The sequence below is a fragment of the Mercurialis annua genome, linkage group LG4 (genome assembly GCF_937616625.2).
Source record: "Mercurialis annua linkage group LG4, ddMerAnnu1.2, whole genome shotgun sequence".
Classification (NCBI taxonomy): domain Eukaryota; kingdom Viridiplantae; phylum Streptophyta; class Magnoliopsida; order Malpighiales; family Euphorbiaceae; genus Mercurialis; species Mercurialis annua.
The window spans coordinates 9,050,933-9,073,250 of NC_065573.1; the positions used below are offsets into that span (position 1 = coordinate 9,050,933).

Here is a 22,318-nt window from a genome sequence, read left to right on the forward strand (position 1 = left end):
ATTTCGATTACCATGCTTATGTTATGTTACAAATCTCTCTAACACGTCGTTGCGATTACCTAAGCATGGTTAGGTTATATTACACAAAGTGTGTGTGAAAAGTGACAATAGATGAGTATGTCGCGTCTCAAGTGTCTTTAACGCGTCATTACGATTATGTAAGCATGGTTAGGTTATTTTGGGCAAATTGTGCGTTAAAAGTGACGCTAGATTAGTATGTCGCATCTCAAGTCTCTTTAACGTGTCGTTCCGATTACCTAAGCATATTTAGGTTATATTACGCAATGTGTGCGTGAAAACTGTCGCTAGGTTAGTATGTCGTATCTCAAGTCTATTTAACGCGCCGTTCCTATTACCTAAGCATGGTTAGGCTATATTACGCAAAGTGTGCGTGAAAAGTGACGCTAGATTAGTATGTCACCTCTCAAGGCTCTTTAGCGCGTCGTTCCGATTACCTAAGCATGGTTAGGTTATATTACGCAAAGAGTGCTTAAAAAGTGAGGCTAGTTTAGTATGGCGCGTTTCAAGTCTCTTTAACATGTCATTTCGATTAGCATGCTTATGTCGCGTCACAAGTGTCTCTAACGCGTCGTTCTGATTACCTATGCATGGTTAGGTCATATTACGCAAAGTGTGGTCGATAAATGACAATAGACTAGTATGTCGTGTCCTAAGTCTCTTTAATGCGTCGTTCCGATTACCTAAGCATGGTTAGGTTATTTTACGCAAAGTGTGAGTGAAAAGTGACGCTAGATTAGTATGTTGCGTCATAAGTCTCTTTAACGCGTCGTTCCGATTACTTAAGCATGGTTAGGTTATGTTACGCAACGTGCGCATGAAAACTGTTGCAAGGTTAGTATGTCTTGTCTCCAGTCTCTTTAACGCGTCGTTTTGATTACCTCATGGTTAGGTTATATTACGCAAAATGTGCGTGAAAAAAGACGCTAGATTAGTATGTCGCGTCTCAAGTCTCTTTAACTCATCGTTCCGATTACTTAAGCATGGTTAAGTTATATTATGCAAAGTGTGCGTGAAAAGTGATGCTAGATCAGTATGTCGCCTCTCAAGTCTCTTTAATTCGTCGTTACGATTACCTAAGCATGGTTAGTTTATATAACGCAAAGTCTGCGTAAAAAGTGACGCTAGATTAGTATGGCGCGTCTCCAGTCTCTTTAACGCGTCGTTTTGATTACCATGCTTATGCCGCGTCTGATTACCTAATTATGGTTAGGTTATATTGCTCAAAGTGTGCGTGAAAAGTGACGCTAGACTAGTATGTCGCGTCATAAGTCTCTTTAAAGCGTCGTTACAATTACCTAACCATGGTTAAGTTATATTACGCGAAGTGTGTGTAAAAAGTGACGCTAGATTAGTATGGCGCGTCTCAAGTCTCTTTAACGCATCGTTTCGATTACCATGCTTATGTCACGTTACAAGTCTCTCTAACAAGTCGTTCTGATTACCAAAGCATGTTTAGGTTATATAACGCAAAATGTGGGTGAAATTTGACAATAAATTAGTATATGTCGTGTCTCAAGTCTCTTTAACGCGTCGTTCCGATTACCTAAGCATGGTTAGGTTATTTTACGCAAATTGTGCGTGAAAAGTGACGTTGATTAGTATTTCGCGTCTCAAGTCTCTTTTACGTGTCGTTCCGATTACCTATGCATGGTTAGGTCATATTACACATTGTGTGCGTGAAAACTGTCGCTAGGTCAGTATGTCGCGTCTCAAGCCTCTTTAACGCGTCGTTCCGATTACCTAAGCATGGTTAGATTATATTAAGCAAAGTGTGCGTGAAACGTTACGGTAGATTAGTATGCCGCGTCTCAAGTCTCTTTAACGCGTCGTTCCGATTACCTAAGCATGGTTAGGTTATATTACGCAAAGAGTGCGTAAAAGGTGACACTAGATTAGTACGGCGCGTTTCAAGTCACTTTAACGCGTTGTATCAATTACCATGCTTATGTCGCGTCACAAGTGTCTCTAACGCGTCGTTCTGATTATCTAAGCATGGTTAGGTTAGATTAACCAAAGTGTGCGTGAAAAGTGACGCTAGATTAGTATGTCGCGTCTCAAGTCTCTTTAACGTGTCGTTCCGATTATCTAAGCATGGCTAGGTTATATTATGCAAAGTGTGCGTGAAAAGTGACGCTAGATTAGTATGTCACGTGCAAAGTCACTCTAACACGTGGTTCTTATTTCCTAAGCATGGTTAGGTTATATATCACAAAGTGTGCGGAAAAAGTGACGCTAGATTAGTATGTCGCGTCTCAAGTCTCTTTAACGCGTCGTTCTGATAATCTAAGCATGGTTAGGTTATATTACGCGAAGTGTGCGTGAAAAGTGACGCTAGATTAGTATGTCACGTGTAAAGTCTAACACGTTGTTCTAATTTCCTAAGCATGGTTAGGTTATATTACACAAAGTGTGAGTAAAAAGTGATGCTAGATTTGTATGTCGCGTCTCAAGTCTCTTTAACGCATTGTTCTGATAATCTAAGCATGGTTAGGTTATATTACGCAAGGTGTGCGTGAAAAGTGACGCTAGATTAGTATGTCGCATCTCAATGTTCTTTAACGCGTCGTTACGATTACCTAACCATGGTTAGGTTATATTTCGCAACTTGTGCATGAAAAGTGATGCTAGATTAGTATGTCGCGTATCAAGTCTTTTTAACGCGTCGTTTTCGATTACCATGCGTATGTCGCCTCACAAGTCTCTCTAACGCGTCGTTCCGATTACCTACGGATATATTACGCAACGTGTGCGTGAAAAATGACGATAGATTAGTAGGTCGCGTCTCAAGTCTATTTAACGCGTCGTTCCGATTACCTATGCATAACCTAGGTTATATTACGCAAAGTCTGCGTGAAAAGTGATGCTAGATTAGTACGTCGCATCTCAAGTCTCTCTAATGCGTTGTTCCGATTTGTAAGCATGGTTAGGTTATATTACTGAAAGTGTGCAAAAAAAAAGTGACGCTAGATTAGTATTACGCGTCTCAAATCTCTGTAACGCGTCATTTTCGATTACGATGCCTATGTCGCGTCACAAGTCTCTCTAACGCGTTGTTCCGATTACCTACGCATGGTTAGGTTATATTACGCAACATGTGCTTGAGAAATGACAATAGATTAGTATGTCGCGTCTCAAGTCTATTTAACGCGTCGTTTCGATTACCTATGCATGGTTAGGTTATTATTACGCAACGTGTGCATGAAAAGTGACGCTAGATTAGTATGTTGCGTCTCAAGTCTTTTTAACGTGTCGTTTCCATGCTTATGTCGCGTCTCAATTCTCTTTAACGCGTTGTACCGATTACCTAAGGATGGTTAGGTTACTTTACAGAAAGTGTGCGTGAAATGTAACAATACATTAGTATATTGCGTCTCAAGTCTATTTAACGCGTCGTTCCGATTACCTAAGTATGGTTAGGTTATATTATGCATAGTGTGCGTGAAAAGGTACGATAGATAAATATGTCGCGTCTCAATTATATTTAACGCGTTGTTCTGATCACACTTCTAGTTAATGCGTCGTTCCAATTACCTTAGAATAGTTAGGTTATATTACGCAAAGTGTGCGTGGAAAGTGACGCTAGATTAGTATGTCATGTCTCATTTCTCTTTAACGCGTTGCACCGATTACCTAAGGATGGTTAGGTTACTTTACGAAAAGTGTGCGTGAAAAGTAACAATACATTAGCATGTCGCATCTCTAGTCTATTTAACGCATCGTTCCGATTACCTTTACATTGTTAGGTTATATTATGCAAAGTGTGCTTGAATAGTGACGCCAAATTAGTATGTCGTGTCAGAAGTCTCTTTAACGCGTCGTTCCGATTACCTAAGCATGTGCGTGAAAGTGATGCTAGATTATGTTACGCAAAGTGTGCATGAAAAGTGACGCTAGAATAGTATGTCGCGTCTCAAGTCTCTTTAATACGTCGTTCCGATTACATATGCATGGTTAGGTAGTATTGCGCAAAGTGTGCGTGAAAAGTTACGTTAGATTAGTATGGCGCATCTCAAGTATTTTCAATGCGTCGTTCCGATTACCTAAGCATGGTTAGGTTATACTACGCATAGTGTGCGTGAAAAGTGACAATAGATTAGTATGTCGCATCTCAAGTCTCTTTAACGCGTGTTTCGATTACCTAATCATGGTTAGGTTACATTACACAAAGTGTGCGTGAAAACTGACGGTATATTAGTATGTTGCATCTCAAGTCTCTTTAACACCTCGTTCCGATTATCTAAGCATGGTTAGGTTATATTTCCAAAGTGTGCGTGAAAAGTAACGCTAGATTAGTATTTCGCGTCTCAACTTTCTTTAATGCGTCGTTCCGATTATCTTAGCATGGTTAGGTTATATTACAAAAAGTCTGCGAGAAAGTGACAATAGATTAGTATGTCGCGTCTCAAGTCTCTTTATGGCTTCGTTTCGATTATCATGCTTATGTCGTATCACAAATCTCTCTAACGCATCGTTCCGATTACCAAAGCATGGTTAGTATTACGCAAAGTGTGCGTGATAAGTGACGCTAGATTAGTATGTCGCGTCTCAAGTGTCTCTAACACGTCGTTCCCATTACCTAAGCATGGTTAGGTTATATTACGAAAAAAGAGTGCGTGAAAAGTGACGCTAGATTAGTATGTCACATCTCTAGTCTCTTTAACGCGTCGTTCCGATTACCTAAGAATGGTTATGTTAAATTACGCCAAGTGCGCGTTAAAGTGACGCTACACTAGTATGTCGCATCTCAAGACTCTTTAACGCGTCGTTTTGATTACCTAAGCATGGCTAGGTTGTATTACGCAAAGTGTGATCGAAAAGTGACGTTAGATTAGTATGGCACGTCCTAAGTCTCTTTATTGTGTCATTTCAATTACCTAAGCATGGTTAGGTTGTATTACGCAAAATGTGCGTGAAAGTGACGCCAGATTAGTAAGTCACGTCTCAAGTATCTTTAACGCGTCGTTCCGATTACCTAAGCATGGTTAGGTTATTTTAGGCAAAGTGTGCGCGAAAAATTACGGTAGATTAGTATATCGCGTCTCAAGTCTCGTTAACGCGTCGTTCCGATTACCTAAGAATGGTTATATTATAACGCCAAGTGCGCGTTAAAAGTGTCGCTAGATTACTATGTTGTCTCACAAGTCTTTTAAACGCGTTGTTACGATTACCTTACATGGTTAGGTTATATTAGGCAATGTGTGCGTGAAAACTATTGGTAAGTTAGCATGCCGTGTCTCAAGTCTCTTTAAAGCGTCGTTTCGAATACCTAATCATTGTTAGGTTGTAAGGCTAGATTAGTATGGCGCGTTTCAAGTCTCTTTAACGCGTTGTTTTGATTATTGTGCTTATGTCACGTCACAAGTGTCTCCAACCCGTCATTCTGATTACCTAAGCATGGTTAGGTTATATTACGCAACGTGTGCGTGAAAAGTGACAATAGATGATTATTATGTCGCGTCTCAAGTCTCATTAGCGCGTCGTTCCGATTACCTAAGAATGGCTAGGTTATTTTACGCAAAGTGTGCGTGAAAAGTTACGCTAGATTAGTATGTCGCGCCTCAAGTCTATTTAATGCATATTCCGATTACCTAAGCATGGTTAGATTATATTACTAAAGTGTGCGTGAAAAGTGGCGCTAGATTAGTATGTCGCCGCTCTAGTCTCTTTAATTCATTTCGATTTCCTAAGCATGGTAACTATTAGGCAAAGTTTGCGTGAAAAGTGACGCTAGATTAGTATGTCGCTTCTCAAGTCTCTTTAACGCGTCGTACCGATTACCTAAGTATGGTTAGGTTATATTACACAAAGTCTGCGTAGAAATTGATGTTAGATTAGTATGGCGCGTCTCAAGTCTCTTTAACACGTCGATTCAATTACCATGCTTATGTCGCGTCACAAGTGTTTCTTCCGCGTCGTTCCGATTACCTAAGGATGGTTGAGTTATATTACGCAAAGTGTGCGTGAAAAGTGACGCTAAATTAGTATGTCGTGTCACAAGTCTCTCTAACTCGTCGTTCCGGTTACCTAGGCATGGTTATGTTATTTTATGCAAAGTCTGCGTGAAAAGTGTAGCTAGATCAGTATGTCGCGTCTCAAGTCTCTTTAACGCGTCATTCCGATTACCTAAGCATGGTTAGGCTATTTTACGCAAAGTGTGCGTGAAAAGTGACGCTAGATTAGTATGTCGCGTCTCAAGTCTTTTTAATGCGTCGCTCCAATTACCTAAGCATGGTTATGTTATATTACGCAAAGTGTGCGTGAAAACTGTTGCTAGGTTAGTATGTCGCGTGTCAAGTCTCTTTAACGCGTCGTTCCGATTACCTAAGCATGGTAAGGTTATATTACGCAATGTGTGCGTGAAAACTATTGCTAGGTTAGTATGTCGTGTCTCAAGTCTCTTTAAAGCGTCGTTCCGATTACCTAATAATTGTTACGCAAAGGGTGCGTAAAAGCGATGCTAGATTAGTATGGCGCGTTTCAAGTCTCTTTAACGCGTCGTTTTGATTACTGTGCTTATGTCACGTCACAAGTGTCTCTAACGCGTCGTTCTGATAACCTAAGCATGGTTAGGTTATATTGCACAAAGTGTGCGTGAAAAGTGACAATAGTGTATGTCAGGTCTCAAGTCTCTTTAACGCGTCGTTCCGATTACGTGAGCATGGTTAGGTTATTTTACGCAAAGTGTGCGTGAAAAGTTACGCTGGATTAGTATGTCGCGCCTCAAGTCTCATTAATGCATATTCCGATTACGTAAGCATGGTTAGGTTCTTTTACGAAAAGAGTAACGTGTCGTTCCAATAACCTGAGCATGGTTAGGTTATTTTACACAAAGTGTGCGTGAAAAGTTACGCGAGATTAGCATATCGCGTCTCAAGTCTCTTTAACGCGTCGTTCCGATTACCTAAGAATGGTTATGTTATTGTACACCAAGTGCGCGTTAAAAGTGACGCTACATTAGTATGTCGCATCTTAAGTCTCTTTAACGCGTAGTTCCGATTACCTAAGCATGGTTAGGTTATATTACGCAATGTGTGCTCGAAAAGTGACGTTATATTAGTATGGCGCGTCCTAAGTCTCTTTAATGCGTCGTTCCGATTACCTAAGCATGGTTAGGTTGTATTACGCAAAGTGTGCGTGAAAAGTGACGCTAGATTAGTATGTCACGTCTCAAGTATTAACGCGTCGTTCCGATTAACTAAGCATGGTTAGGGTATTTTACGCAAAGTGTGCGTGAAAAAATACGGTAGATTAGTATACCGCGTCTTAAGTCTCGTTAACGCGTCGTTCCGTAGAATGGATATATTATATTACTCCAAGTGCATGTTAAAAGTGTTGCTAGATTAGTATGTCGTGTCACAAGTCTTTTTTACGCGTTGTTACAATTACCTAAGCATGGTCAGGTTATATTACGCCAAGTGTGCGTAAAAAGTGACGCTAGATTAGTATGGCGCCTCTCAAGTCTCTTTAATGCGTCGTTTCGATTACCATGCTTATGTCGTGTTACAAAGTCTCTTTAACACGTTATTCCGATTACCAAAGTATGGTTATGTTAAATTACGCAAAGTGTGCGTGAAAAGAGTTGCTAGATTAGTATGTCGCATCTCAAGTCTCTTTAACGCGTCGTTCCGATTACCTAGGCATGGTTAGGTTATTTTACGCAAAGTGTGCGTGAAAAGTGACGCTAGATTAGAATGTCGTGTCTCAAGTCTTTTAACCCGTCACTCCGATTACCTAAGCATGGTTAGGTTATATTACGCAATGTATGCGTGAAAACTGTTGCTAGGTAATGTTTGCGTATCAAGTCTCTTTAACGCGTCATTCCGATTACCTGAGCATGGTTAGGTTATATTACGCAATGTGTGCGTGAAAACTAATTGCTAGGTTAATATGTCGTGTCTCAAGTCTATTTAAAGCGTCGTTCCGATTACCTAATCATTGTTAGGTTGTATTACGCAAAGTGAGCGTAAAAGTGACACTATGGCGCGTTTCATGTATCTTTAACGCGTCGTTTTGATTATTGTGCTTATGTCACGTCACAAGTGTCTCTAACGTGTCGTTTTGATTACCTAATCATGGTTAGGTTATATTACACAAAGTGTGCGTGAAAAGTGACAATAGATTAGTATGTCGCGTGTCAAGTCTCTTTAACGCGTCGTTTAGATTACCTAAGCATGGTTAGGTTATTTTACGAAAAGTGTGCGTGAAAAGTTACGCTAGATTAGTATGTCGCGCCTCAAGTCTCTTTAATGCATATTCTGATTACCTAATAAGCATGGTTAGGTTATATTATGCAAAGCGTGCATGAAAAGTGACGCTAGATTAGTATGTCGCGTCTCAAGTCTGTTTAATGCGTTGTTCCGATTACCTAAGCATGGTTAGGTTATATATTACGCAAAGTGTGCGTGAAAGGTGACGCAAGATAAGTATGTCGCGTCACAAGTCTCTTTAGCGCGTCGTTCCGGTTACCATGGTTAGGTTATATTACGCAAGGTGTGCATTAAAAGTGACGCTAGATTAGTATGTCACGTCTCAAGGCTAATTAACGTGTCGTTCTGATTACCTATGCATGGTTAAATTATATTACCCAAAGTGTTCTTGAAAAGTGACGCTAGATTAGTATGTCGCGTCTCAAGTCTCTTTAACGCGTCGTTCTGATTACCTAAGCATGGTTAGGTTATATTACGCGAGGTCTGCGTGAAAAGTGACGCTAGATTATTATGTCGCGTCTCAAGGCTCTTTAATGCGTCATACCGAGTACTTAAACATGCTTAGGTTATATTACGCAACGTGTGCATGAAAAGTGACACTAGATTAGTATATCGCGTCTCAAGTCTCTTTAACGAGTCATTTCGATTACCATGCTCACAAGTCTTTCTAACGTGTCGTTAAGATTTCCTAAGCATGGTTAGGTTATATTACACAAAGTGTGTGTGAAAAGAAATAATATATTAGTATGTCGTGTCTCAAGTAGATTTAACGCGTCGTTCCGATTATGTGTGCGTGAAAAGTGACGCTAGATTAGTATGTCGCGTCTCAATTCTCTTTAACGCGTTGTTCGGATTAACTAAGCTTGGTTAGGTTATATTACGAAGAGTGTGCGTGAAAAGGGACGCTAGATTAGTATGTCGTGTCTCAAGTCTCTTTAACGCATCGTTTCGATTCCCTTTTTTATCTCGCGTCACAATTCTCTTTAACGCGTCGTTCCGATTAACTATGTATGGTTAGGTTATATTACACAAAGTGTTTATGAAAAGTGACGCTAGATTAGTAGATCGCGTCTCAAGTCTTTCTAACGCGTCGTTCTTATTTCCTAAGAATGGTTAGGTTATATTACGCAAAGTGTGCGTGAAAAGTGACTCTAGAGTAGTACGTCGCATCTCAAGTCTCTATAATGCGTCGTTCTGATTTCTATGCATGGTTAGGTTATATTACACCAAAGTGTGCAAAAAAAAAATTGACGCTAGATTAGTATTACGCGTCTCAAATCTCTGTAACGCGTCGTTTTCGATTACCATGCCTGTGTCGCGTCACAAGCCTCTCTAACGCGTCATTCCGATTACCTACGCATGGTTAGGTTATATTACGCAACGTGTGTGTGAAAAATGAAAATAGATTAGTATGTCGCGTCTAAGGTCTATTTAACGCATCGTTCCGATTACCTAAGCATGGTTAGGTTATATTACGCAACGTGTGCATGAAAAATGACGCTAGATTGGTATGTCGCGTCTCAAGTCTTTTTAATGCGTCGTTTCGATTACCATGCATATTTCGGGTCTCAATTCTCTTTAACGCGTTGTACCGATTAACTAAGGATGGTTAGGTTACTTTACAGAAAGTGCGCGTGAAATGTAACAATACATTAGTATGTCGCGTCTCAAGTCAATTTAACGCGTCGTTCCGATTACCTAAGCATGGTTAGGTTATATTACACAAAGTGTGCGTGAACAATTACGCTAGACAAGTATGTCGCGTGCAAATTCTCTTTAACGCGTTGTTCTGATCTAATTCTATTTAACGCGTCGTTCCAATTACCTAAGCATGGTTAGGTTATAATACGCAAAGTGTGCGTGGAATGTCACGCTAGATTAGTATGTCGCGTCTGTATTCTCTTTAACTTGTTGTACGATTACCTAAGGATGCTTAGGTTACTTTACGGAAAGTGTGCGTGAAAAGTGACAATACAATTTGTATGTCGCATCTCAAGTCTATTTAACGCGTTGTTCCGATTATCTAAGCATGGTTAGGTTATATTACGCAAAGTGTGCCTGAATAATGACACCAGATTAGTATGTCGTGTCAGAAGGTGTGCATGAAAAGTGACGCTAGATTAATATGTCGCGTCTCAAGGCTCTTAAACGCATCGTTTCGATTACCAAAGCATAGTTAGGTTATATTACGCAAAGTGTGTGTGAAAGGTGATGCTCGATTAGTATGTCGCGTCTCAAGTCTCTTTAACGCGTCGTTCTGATTACCTAACCATTGTTATATTACTCAAGGTGTGCGTGAAAAGTGACACTAGATTAGTATGTCGCGTGTCAAGGCTCTTTAACGCGTTGTTCTGAGTACCTAAGCATTGTTAGGTTATATTACGCAACGGGTGCCTGAAAAGTGACGCTAGATTAGTATGTCGTGTCTCAAGTCTCTTTAACGCGTCGTTTCGATTACCATGCTTATGTCGCGTCACAAGTCTAACGCGTCGTTCCGATTTCCTAAGCATGAAACGTTTCCCCTTTTTAGCAATTTAAGCCAAACGTTTACAACAAATCCAAGCGTTTTACCTTTTTAGCGATTTAAACTAAAAGTTTAAAACGTTACGAAACAAATCCAAACGTTTCACCTTTTTAGCGATTTAAGCTAAAATGATTATAAACATTTCAAAACAAATTAAAACGTTTCACCTTTTCAGCGATTGAAGCCAAACGTTTACAAACGTTACGAAACAAATCCAAACGTTTCCCCTATTTAGCAATTTAAGCCAAACGTACAAACGTTACGAAACAAATCCAAACGTTTCCCCTTTTTAGCGATTTAAGCCAAACTTGTACAAACGTTACGAAACAAATCCAAACGTTTCACCTTTTTACCGATTGAAGCCAATCGTTTACAAACGTTATAAAACAAATCCAAACGTTTCTTCTTTTTAGCAATTTAAGCCAAACATTTCCAATGGATACGAAACAAATCCAAGCGTTTCACCTTTTTAGCAATTTAAGCCAAACGTTTACAAAAGTTACAACCAAATGTTTCATCTTTTTAGCGATTTAAGCCAAACGTTTACAAACGTTACGAAACAAATCCAAACGTTTCACCTTTTTAGTGATTTAAGCCAAACGTTTACAAACGTTACGAAACAAATCCAAACATTTCACCTTTTTAGCGATTTAAGCCAAACGTTTACAAACGTTACGAAACAAATCCAAGCGTTTCACCTTTTTAGCAATTTAAGCCAAACGTTTACAAACGTTACCAAACAAATCCAAACGTTTCACCTTTTTTGCGATTTAAGCCAAACATTTACAAACGTTACGAAACAAATCCAAATGTATCACCTTTTTATCAATTTAAGCCAAACGACTACAAACGTTATGAAACAAACCAAATATTTCACCTTTTTAGCGAACGTTACGAAACAAATCAAAGCGTTTCAACTTTTTAGCAATTTAAGCCAAACGTTTACAAAACTTTACGAAACAAAACCAAACGTGTCCCCATTTTAGCGATTTAAGCCAAACGTTTACAAACGTAACGAAACAAAATCAAACTTTTTCCCATTTTAGTGATTTAAGTTAAACGTTTACTAACGTTACGAAACAAAACAAAACATTTCCCCATTTTAGCGATTTAAGCCAAACGTTTGCAAACTTTACGAAACAAAACCAAACGTTTCCCCTTTTTAGCGATTTAAACCAAACGAAACAAATTAACAAAACAAATCCAAACGTTTGGCTTAAATTTCTAAAAATGTGAAATGTTTGGTTTTGTTTCTTAACGTTTGTAAACGTTTGGCTTAAATCGCTAAAATGAGGGAACGCTTGGTTTTGTTTCGTAACGTTTGTACTTTTGGTACAGTCGGTTAATTCGGTCGACCGGTTTTTCTCACCAAATAGAAGGAGTACTATCTATTGCGAGTAATAGCTGCGTGTTACTCACTCTCTGATCATAATGTTTGGATTTGTTTCGTAACGTTTGGTTTAAATTGCTAAAAAGGTGAAACGCTTGGATTTGTTTCGTAACGTTTGTAACTGTTTGGTTTTGTTTCGTAACGTTTTAAACATTTTATAACGTTTATAAACGTTTGGCTTAAATCTCTAAAAAGGTGAAAACGTTTGGATTTGTTTCGTAACGTTTGTAAACGTTTGGCTTAAATCGCTAAAAAGGTGACAACGTTTGGATTTGTTTCGTAACGTTTGTGTTTGGCTTAAATCGCTAAAAAGGTCAAACGTTACGAACGTTACGAAAACAAATCCAAACGTTTGGATTTGTTTCGTAACGTTTGTAAATGTTTGGCTTCAATCGCTAAAAAGGTAAAACGTTTGGACTTGTTCCATAACGTTTGTAAACGTTTGGCTTAAATCGCTAAAATGTGAAACGTTTGGTTTTGTTCCGTAAGGTTTGTAAACATTTGGCTTAAATCGCCAAAAATTTGAAACGTTTGGATTTGTTTTGTAACGTTTGTAAACATCTGGATTAAATCGCTAAAAAGGTGAAATATTTGGTTTTGTTTTGTACCGTTTGTAAACGGTTGGCTAAAACTGCTATAAAGGTGAAACGTTTGGATTTGTTTCGTAACGTTTGTAAACTAAAAAAAAAAAGAAATTGTACAGTACGAAATTAAATAAAAAAAGACTAAACTCATAAAAAAAAAAAAAGATAGACCGATCGTTCGAGTCGTTCCAATTCATTGATTTAAGCCAGTATAGATATCAAAAAAAGACGGGAGCGCCGTCTTCGCAAACATGAATAGATTAGGAGAGATGGAGCTTGTACAGTACTACCAGTACCAGAAATGCATCTCCTTCGCCCGCGCGCGATAGCTCTACCTGGCGTGCCGTGCCGCCTTGTATGCAAGCGAAGCGCTATTGGCGGCAATAAAATAAATAGCTCACTGAGCGATGATTGATGCAGCCCCCCACCTCTAAAAGCTGAAGGAAGACAGTGCCCTCGATTGTTTTGTTCTAGAGAGAAGAAAAGAATTATGGCGCCCCAGAACCGTGACATCCAGCAGCAGCATCCCCTTGCGTGCGAGAGACTTCTAGAAAAAAATTCTAAGTCATCACCGGAAAGAGAGGGATTCGAACCCTCGGTACGAATAACTCGTACAACGGATTAGCAATCCGACGCTTTAGTCCACTCAGCCATCTCTCCCGATTGAAAAAGGATACTTACTATGTTACATACAAGTAAGGCTTAAAAAATAAAAAAAGCCTTTATTCTTTATTCTTTCTTTATTTTATTACTCTACTTTTAATTTTCAGAATTCTTTCAGAATTCCTTTTTATATAACCTAACCATGCTTAGGTAATCGGAACGACGCGTTAAATAGACATTAGACGCGACGTCACAAGTCTCTTTAACGCTTCGTTCCAATTACCTAAGCATGGTTAGGTTATATTACGCAATGTGTGCGTGAAAAGTGACGTTAGATTAGTATGTAGTGTCTCAAGTCTCTCTAACGCGTCGTTCCGATTTCCTAAGCATGATTAGGTTATACTACGCAAAGTGTGCGTGAAAAATGACACTAGATTAGTATGTTTCGTCTGAAGTCTCTTTAACGCGTCGTTTCGATTACTATACTTATCTCGAGTCACGAGTCTCTTTAATGCGTCGTTCCGATTTTCTATGCATGGTTAGGTTATATTACGCAAAGTGTGCGTGAAAAGTGACGTTAGATTAGTATCTAACGTGTCGTTCCGATTTCCTTAGCATGGTTAGGTTATATTATGCAAAGTTTGCGTGAAAAGTGACACTAGATTAGTATGTCGCGTCTCAAGTCTCTCTAACGCGTCGTTCTGATTTCCTAAGCATGGTTATGTTATATTATGCAACGTGTGGGTAAAAAGTGACGTTAGATTAATATTGCGCGTCTCAAGTCTCCTTAACGCGTCGTTTCAATTACCATGCTTATGTCGCGTCACAAGTCTCTCGAACGCGTGGTTCTGATTACCTAAGCATGGTTAGGTTATATTACATAAAGTGTGTGTGAAAAGTGACGCTAGATAACTATGTCGTGTCTCAAGGCTCTTTAATGTGTCGTTCCGATTACCTAAGCATGGTTAGGTTATAGTACGCAAAGTGTGCGTAAATAGGATCAATAGATTAGTATATCGCGTCTAAAGTCTCTTTAACGCGTCGTTCCTATTACCTAAGCATGGTTAGGTTATATTACGCATAGTATGCGTGAAAAGTGACGCTAGATTAGTATGTCCAGTCTTAAATCTGTTTAACGCGTCGTTCTGATTACCTAAGCATGGTTAGGTTCTATTACGCAAAAAGTGTGCATAAAAAGTGACGCTAGATTAGTATGTTTCGTCTCAAGTCTCTTTAACGCGTCGTTTCGCTTACCATACTTATCTCGCTTCACAAGTCTCTTTAACGCGTCGTTCCGATTACCTAAGCATGGTTAGGTTATATTAAGCAAAGCGTGCGTGAAAAGTGACGTTAGATTAGTACGTCGCGTATCAAGTCTCTCTAATACGTCGTTCCGATTTCCTAAGCATTGTTAGGTTATATTACGCATAGTGTGCGTGAAAAGTGACACTAGATTTGTATGTCTCGTCTCAAGTCTCCATACGCGTCGTTTTGATTTCCTAAGCATGGTTATGTTACATTACGCAAAGTGTGCGTAAAAAGTGACGCTATATTAATATTGCGCGTCTCAAGTCTCTTGAACGCCTCGTTTCGATTACAATGCTTATGTCGCGTCACAAGTCTCTCTAACACGTCGTTCTGATTACCTAAGCATGGCTAGGTTATATGAGGCAAAGTGTGCGTGAAAAATGACAATAGATTAGTATGTCGCGTCTTAAGTCTATTTAATACGTCGTTTCAATTAATTAAGCATGGTTAGGTTATATAACGTACAGTGTACGTGAAAAATGACAATAGATTAGTATGTCGTGTCTTCAGTCTATCTAACTTGTCATTCTGATTACCTAAGCATTATGAAAAGCGACGCTAGATTAGTATGTCGCGTCTCAATTCTCTTTATCGTGTTGTTCCGATTACCTAAGCATGGTTAGGTTATACTCCCTCCGTCCCGTAAAGATAGAAAAAGTAGCTACTTTTTTTGTCCCACAAAGATAGAAAAAGTAGTGTTAGTTAACTATAAAATTATTAAAATACCCTTATATCAACATTAATTGATTTAAAGTTTCAATGTACGGTTTTTATGCATCTAAAATTCTATTGGCTAATATTTATATAGTGGCTTTGGGTTGTGTGAATCACTAATTTATTATGATTTACTTCAAGAAATTAAAAGGACAATTTAGGAAAATTATCACAAATTACCTATAATTAACTACTTTCTTAATTCTTGTGAAATAACTACTTATTTCTATCTTTACGGGGCGGAGGGAGTATTACACAAAGCGTGCGTGAAAAGTAACGCTAGATTAGTATTTCGCGTCTCAAGTCTCTTTAAAGCGTCGTTCTGATTATCTAAGTATGGTTAGGTTATATTATGCAAAGTGTACGTGAAAAGTGACACTAGATTAGTATGTCGCGTCTAAGTATGGTTAGGTTATATTATGCAAAGTGTACGTAAAAAGTGACGCTAGATTAGTATGGCACGTCTCAAGTCTATTTAACGCGTCGTTTCTATTACCATGCTTATGTCACGTTACAAGTCTCTTTAACACGTCATTCCGATTACCAAAGAATGGTTAGGTTATATTACGCAAAGTGTGCGTGAAAAGTTACAATGGATTAGTATGCCGCGTCTCAAGTCTTTATAACGCCTCTTTCCGATTACCTAAGCATGGTTTGGTTATTTTATGTAAAGTGTGTCGTGTCTCAAGTCTCTTTAACGCGTCGTTTCGATTACCATGCTTATGTTACATTACGAGTCTCTCTAACATGTCGTTCTGATTACCTAAGCATGGTTAGGTTATATTACGCAAAGTGTGGATTAGTATGTCGCGTCTCAAGTCTCTTTAACGCGTTGTTACGATTATCTAATCATTGTTAGGTATTTTACACAAATTGTGCGTGAAAAGTGACGCTAGATTAGTTTGTCGTGTCTCAAGTCTCTTTAACGCGTCATTCCGATTACCTAAGCATGGTTAGGTTATATTACGCAATGTGTGCGTGAAAACTGTCGCTAGGTTAGTATGTCGCATCCCAAGTCTATTTAACGCGTCGTTCCGATTACCTAAGCATGCTTAGGTTATATTACGCCAAAGTGTGGGTGAAAATTGAAAAGTGACGCTAGATTAGTATTTCGCGTCTCAAGTCTCTTTAACGCGTCGTTCCGATTATCTAAGCATGTTTAGATTATAATAAGCAAAGAGGGGTTAAAAAGTGACGCTAGATTAGTATGGCGCGTTTCAAGTCTCTTTAACACGTCGTTTCGATTACCATGCTTATGTCCCGTCACAAGTGTATCAAACGCGTCGTTCTGATTACCTAAGCATGGTTAAGTTATATTACGCAAAGTGTGCGTGAAAAGTGACAATAGATTAGTATGTCACGTCTTAAGTCTCTTTAACTCGTCGTTCTGATTACCTAAGCATGGTTAAGTTATATTACGCAAAGTGTGCGTGAAAAGTGACTCTAGATAAGTATGTCGCGTCTCAAATCTCTTTAACTCGTCGTTCTGATTACCTAAGCATGGTTAAGTTATATTATGCAAAGTGTGCGTGAAAAGTGACGCTCGATTAGTATGTCGCATCTCAAGTCTCTTTAACGCGTCGTTCTGATTACCTAAGCATGGTTTCTTTTTATTACACCAAGTGCGCGTTAAAACTTTTGCTAGATTAGTATGTCGCGTCACATAACCCTTTAACGCGTTGTTACGATTACCTAAGCATGGTTAGGTTATATTACGCAAAGTATGCGTAAAAAGTGACGCTCTAGATTAGTATGGCGCGTCTCAAGTATCTTTAACGCGTTGTTTCGATTATCATGCTTATGCACGTCACAAGTCTCTCTAACACGTCGTTCTGATTACCAAAAGCATGGTTAGATTATATTACGCAAAGTGTGCATGAAAATTGACAAGTCTTGTTAACGAGTCATTTCGATTACATATGCATGGTTAGGTCATTTTACATAAAGTGTGCGTGAAAAGTGACGCTAGATTAGTATGTCGCGTCTCAAGTCTCCTTAACACTGTTGCTAGGTTAGTATGTCGCGTCTCAAGTCTCTTTTACGCGTCGTTCCAATTACCTAAGCATGGTTAGGTTATATTACGCAAAATGTGCGTGAAAAGTGACGCTAAATTAGTATGTCGTGTCTCAAGTCTCTTTAATGCGTCGCTCCGATTACCTAAGCTTGGTTAGGTTATACTACGCAAAGCGTGCGTAAAGAGGGACACTAGATTAGTATGGCGCGTTTCAAAAATCTTTAACGCGTCATTTCGATTACCATGCTCATGTCGCGTCACAAGTGTCTCAAACGCGTCGTTCTGATTAACTAAGAAAAGTGGGCGTGAAAAGTGACAATATATTAGTATGTCGCATCTCAAGTCGCTTTTAAGTGTCATTCTGATGACCTAGGCATGGTTAGGTTATTTTACGCAAAGTGTGCGTGAAAAGTGACGCTAGATTGGTATGTCGCTTCTCAAGTCCTTTTAACGTGTGTTCCGATTACCTAAGCATTGTTAGGTTATATTACGCAAAGTGTGCGTGAAAAATTACCCTAGAGTATATCGCGTCTCAAGTATCTTTAACACGTCGTTTCGATTACCAAAGCATGGTTATGTTATATTACGCCAAGTGCGAGTTAAAAGTATCGCTGGATTAGTATATCGCATCACTAGACTTTTTAACGCGTTGCTATGTTACCTAAATATGGTTAAGTTATATTACGCAAAGTGCGCGTAAAAAGTGTCGTTAGATTAGTATGGCACGTCTTAAGTCTCTTTAACGCATTGTTTTGATTACCATGCATATGTCACATTACAAGTCTCTCTAACACATTGTTCCGATTACCATAGCATGGTTAGGTTAAATACACAAAGTGTGCGTGAAAAGCGACAATTGATTAGTATGTCGTGTCACATGTCTCTTTAACCCGTCGTTCCAATTACCTAAGTATGGTTGGGTTATTTTACGCAAAGTGTGCGTGAAAAGTGACGCTAGATTAGTATGTCGTGTCACAAGTCTCTTTAACGCGTCGTTCCAATTACCCAAGCATGGTTTGGTTATATTATGCGAGGTGTGCGTGAAGACTGTTGCTAGGTTAGTATGTCGCGTCTCAAGTCGCCTTAAAGGGTCGTTCTAATTACCTAATCATGGTTAGGTTATTTTACGCAAAGTGTGCGTGAAAAGTGACGCTAGATTAGTATGTCGCGTCTCAAGTCTCTTTAACGCGTCGTTCGGAATACCTAAGCATGGTTAGATTATATTCCGCAAAGCGTGCGTCAAAAGTGATGCTAGATTAGCATGGCGCGTTTTAAGTCTCTTTAACGCATCATTTCAATTACCGTTGTTCTGATTACCTAAGCATGGTTAGGTTATATTACGCAAAGTGTGCATGAGAAGTGACGCTAGATTAGTATGTCGCATCTCAAGTCTCTTTTCGATTACCTAAGCATGGTTAGGTTATATTACGTAAAGTGTGCGTGAAAAGTGACGCTAGATTCATATGCCGCCTCCTAAGTCTCTTTCACGCGTCGTTCCGATTACCTAAGCATGGTTAGGTTATATTACGCAACGTCTGCGTAAAAAGTGACGCTAGATTACTATAGCGCGTCTCAAGTCTCTATAACGCGTCGTTTCGATTACCATGCTTAAGTCGCTTAACAAGCGTCTTTAACGCGTCGTTCTGATTACCTAAGTATGGTTAGGTTATATTATGCAAAGTGTGCGTGAAAAGTTAAAATAGATTAGTATGTCGCGCCTCAAGTCTCTTTAACGCGTCGTTCCGATTACCTAAGCATGGATATGTTATATTACGTCAAGTGCGCGTTAAAAGTTTCGCTAGATTAGTATGTCGCGTCACAAGTCTCTATAACGCGTTGTTACGATTGCCTAAGCATGGTTAGGTTATATTACGCACGGTATGTGTAAAGAGTGACGCTAGATTAGTATGTCGCATCTAGAGCCTCTTTAAGGCATCATTTCGATTACCATGCTTATGTTATGTTACATATCTGTCTAACACGTCGTTACGATTACCTAAGCATGGTTAGGTTATATTACGCAAAGTATGTGTGAAAAGTGACAATAGATGTATGTCGCGTCTCAAGTCTCTTTAACGCATCATTACGATTATGTAAGCATGGTTAGGTTATTTTGGGCAAATTGTGCGTGAAAAGTGACGCTAGATTAGTATGTCGCGTCTCAAGTCTCTTTAACGCATCGTTCCGATTACCTAAGCATATTCAGGTTATATTACGCAATGTGTGCGTGAAAACTGTCGCTAGGTTAGTATGTCGTATCTCAAGTCTATTTAACGCGTCGTTCCGATTACCTAAGCATTGTTAGGTTTTATTACGCAAAGTGTGCGTGAAAAGTGACGCTAGATTAGTATGTCGCCTCTCAAGTCTCTTTAGCGCATCGTTCCGATTACCTAAGCATGGTTAGGTATATTACGCAAAGAGTACTTAAAAAGTGACGCTAGTTTAGTATGGCGCGTTTCAAGTCACTTTAACATGTCATTTGATTACCATGCTTATGTCGCGTCACAAGTGTCTCTAACGCGTCGTTCTGATTACCTATGCATGGTTAGGTCATATTACACAAAGTGTGGTCGATAAGTGACAATAGACTAGTATGTCGTGTCTTAAGTCTCTTTAACGCGTCGTTCCGATTACCTAGGCATGGTTAGGTTATTTTACGCAAAGTGTGCGTGAAAAGTGACGCTAGATTAGTATGTTGCGTCATATAAGTCTCTTTAACGCGTCGTTCCGATTACTTAAGCATGGTTAGGTTATGTTACGTAACGTGCGCGTGAAAACTGTTGCTAGGTTAGTATTTCGTGTCTCCAGTCTCTTTAATGCGTCGTTTTGATTACCTCATGGTTTGGTTATATTACGCAAAATGTGCGTGAAAAAAGACGCTAGATTAGTATGTCGCGTCTCAAGTCTCTTTAACTCGTTGTTCCGATTACTTAAGCATGGTTAAGTTATATTATGCAAAGTGTGCGTGAAAAGTGACGCTAGATCAGTATGTCGCATCTCAAGTCTCTTTACTTCGTCGTTACGATTACCTAAGCATGGTTAGTTTATATTACGCAAAGTCTGCGTAAAAAGTGACGCTAGATTAGTATGGCGCGTCTCCAGTCTCTTTAACGCGTCGTTTTGATTACCATGCTTATGCCGCGTTTCAAGTCTCTTAAGCGTCGCTCTGATTACCTAATTATGGTTAGGTTATATTGCGCAAAGTGTGCGTAAAAAGTGACGCTGGATTAGTATGTCGCGTCATAAGTCTCTTTAAAGCGTTGTTACAATTACCTAACCATGGTTAAGTTATATTACGCGGAAAAAAAGTGACGCTAGATTAGTATGGCGCGTCTCAAGTCTCTTTAACGCATCGTTTCGATTACCATGCTTATGTCACGTTACAAGTCTCTCTAACAACTCGTTCCGATTACCAAAGCCTGTTTAGGTTATACTACGCAAAGTGTGGGTGAAAATTGACAATAAATTAGTATGTCGCATCTAATGTCTCTTTAACGCGTCGTTCCGATTACCTAAGTATGGTTAGGTTATTGTACACAATTTGTGCGTGAAAAGTGACGCTAGAATAGTATGTCGCGTCTCAAGTCTCTTTAACGCGTCATTCCGATTACCTAAGAATGGATAGGTTATTTTACTCAAAGTGTGCGTGAAAAGTGACACTAGATTAGTATGTCGTGTCACAAGTCCTTTTAACGCATTGTTACAATTACCTAAGCATGGTTAAGTTATATTAGGCAAAGTGTGCGTTAAAAGTGACGCTAGATTAGTATGGCGCGCCTCAAGTCTCTTTAACGCATCGTTTCGATTACCTATGCATGGTTAGGTTATTTTACGTAAAGTGTGCATGAAAAGTGACGCTAGATCAGTATGTTGCATCTTAAGTCTCTTTAATGCGTCGTTCCGATTACCTAAGCCTGGGTAGGTTATTTTACGCAAAGTGTGCATGAAAAGTGACGCTAGTTTAGTATGTTGCGACTCAAGTCTCTTTAACGCTTCGTTCCGATTACCGAAGCATGGTTAGGTTATATTACGCAAAGAGCGTGTGAATAGTGACTCTAGATTACCCAAGAATGGATAGATAATATTACACAAAGTGTGCGAGAAAAGTAAGGCTAGATTAGTATGTTGTATCTCAAGTCTCTAAAATGCGTCGTTCCGATTACCTAAGCTCTAACTCAATTACATATGTATTATTTATATTACGCAAGGTGTGCGTGAAAAGTGACACTAGATTAGTATATTGCGTCTCAAGGCTTTTTAATGCGTCGTTCAGATTACCTAAGCATGGTTATGTTATATTACGCAAAGTATAGGTCCAAAGTGACGCTAGATTAGTATGTCGTGTCTCAAGTCTCTTTAACGCGTCCTTTCGATTATCATGCTTATGTCGCATTACAAGTCTCTCAAACACGTCGTTCCAATTACCTAAGCATGGTTAGGTTAATATTACGCAAGGTGTGCGTGAAAAGAAACAATAGATTAGTAAGTCGTGTCTGAAGTTTCTTTAACGCGTTCCGATTACCTAAGCTTATATTACGAAAAATGTGCGTGAAAAGTGACAAGCGATTAGTATGTCGCGTCTCAAGTCTATTTAATGCGTAGTTCCGATTACCTATGCATGGTTAGGTTATATCATGAAATGTGTGCGTGAAAACTGACGCTAGATTAGTATGTTGTGCTCAATTCTCTTTATCGCGTTGTTCCGATTATCAGAGCATGATTATGTTATAATAAACATAGCATGCTTGAAAAATGACGCTAGATAAGCATGGTTAGGTTATATTACGCAAAGTGTGCGTGAAACGTGACGCTAGATAAGTATGTCGCGTTCTCTTTAACGCGTCGTTCTGATTAACTAAGCATGGTTAGATTATATTACGCAAAGATTGTGTGAAAAGTGACGCTAGATTAGTATGTCGCGTCTCAAGTCTCTTGAACGCGTCGTTCTGATTA

At 39.2% G+C, this 22,318-nt stretch overlaps 1 non-coding gene across 1 annotated transcript; it reads right to left on the reverse strand.

The window, feature by feature from the left end:
- Positions 1-13,298: 13,298 nt before the first annotated feature.
- TRNAS-GCU (transfer RNA serine (anticodon GCU)) lies at positions 13,299-13,386 on the reverse strand. The gene has a single exon. It is a non-coding gene; the product is annotated as a tRNA-Ser (tRNA).
- Between the last annotated feature and the right edge of the window lie 8,932 nt (positions 13,387-22,318).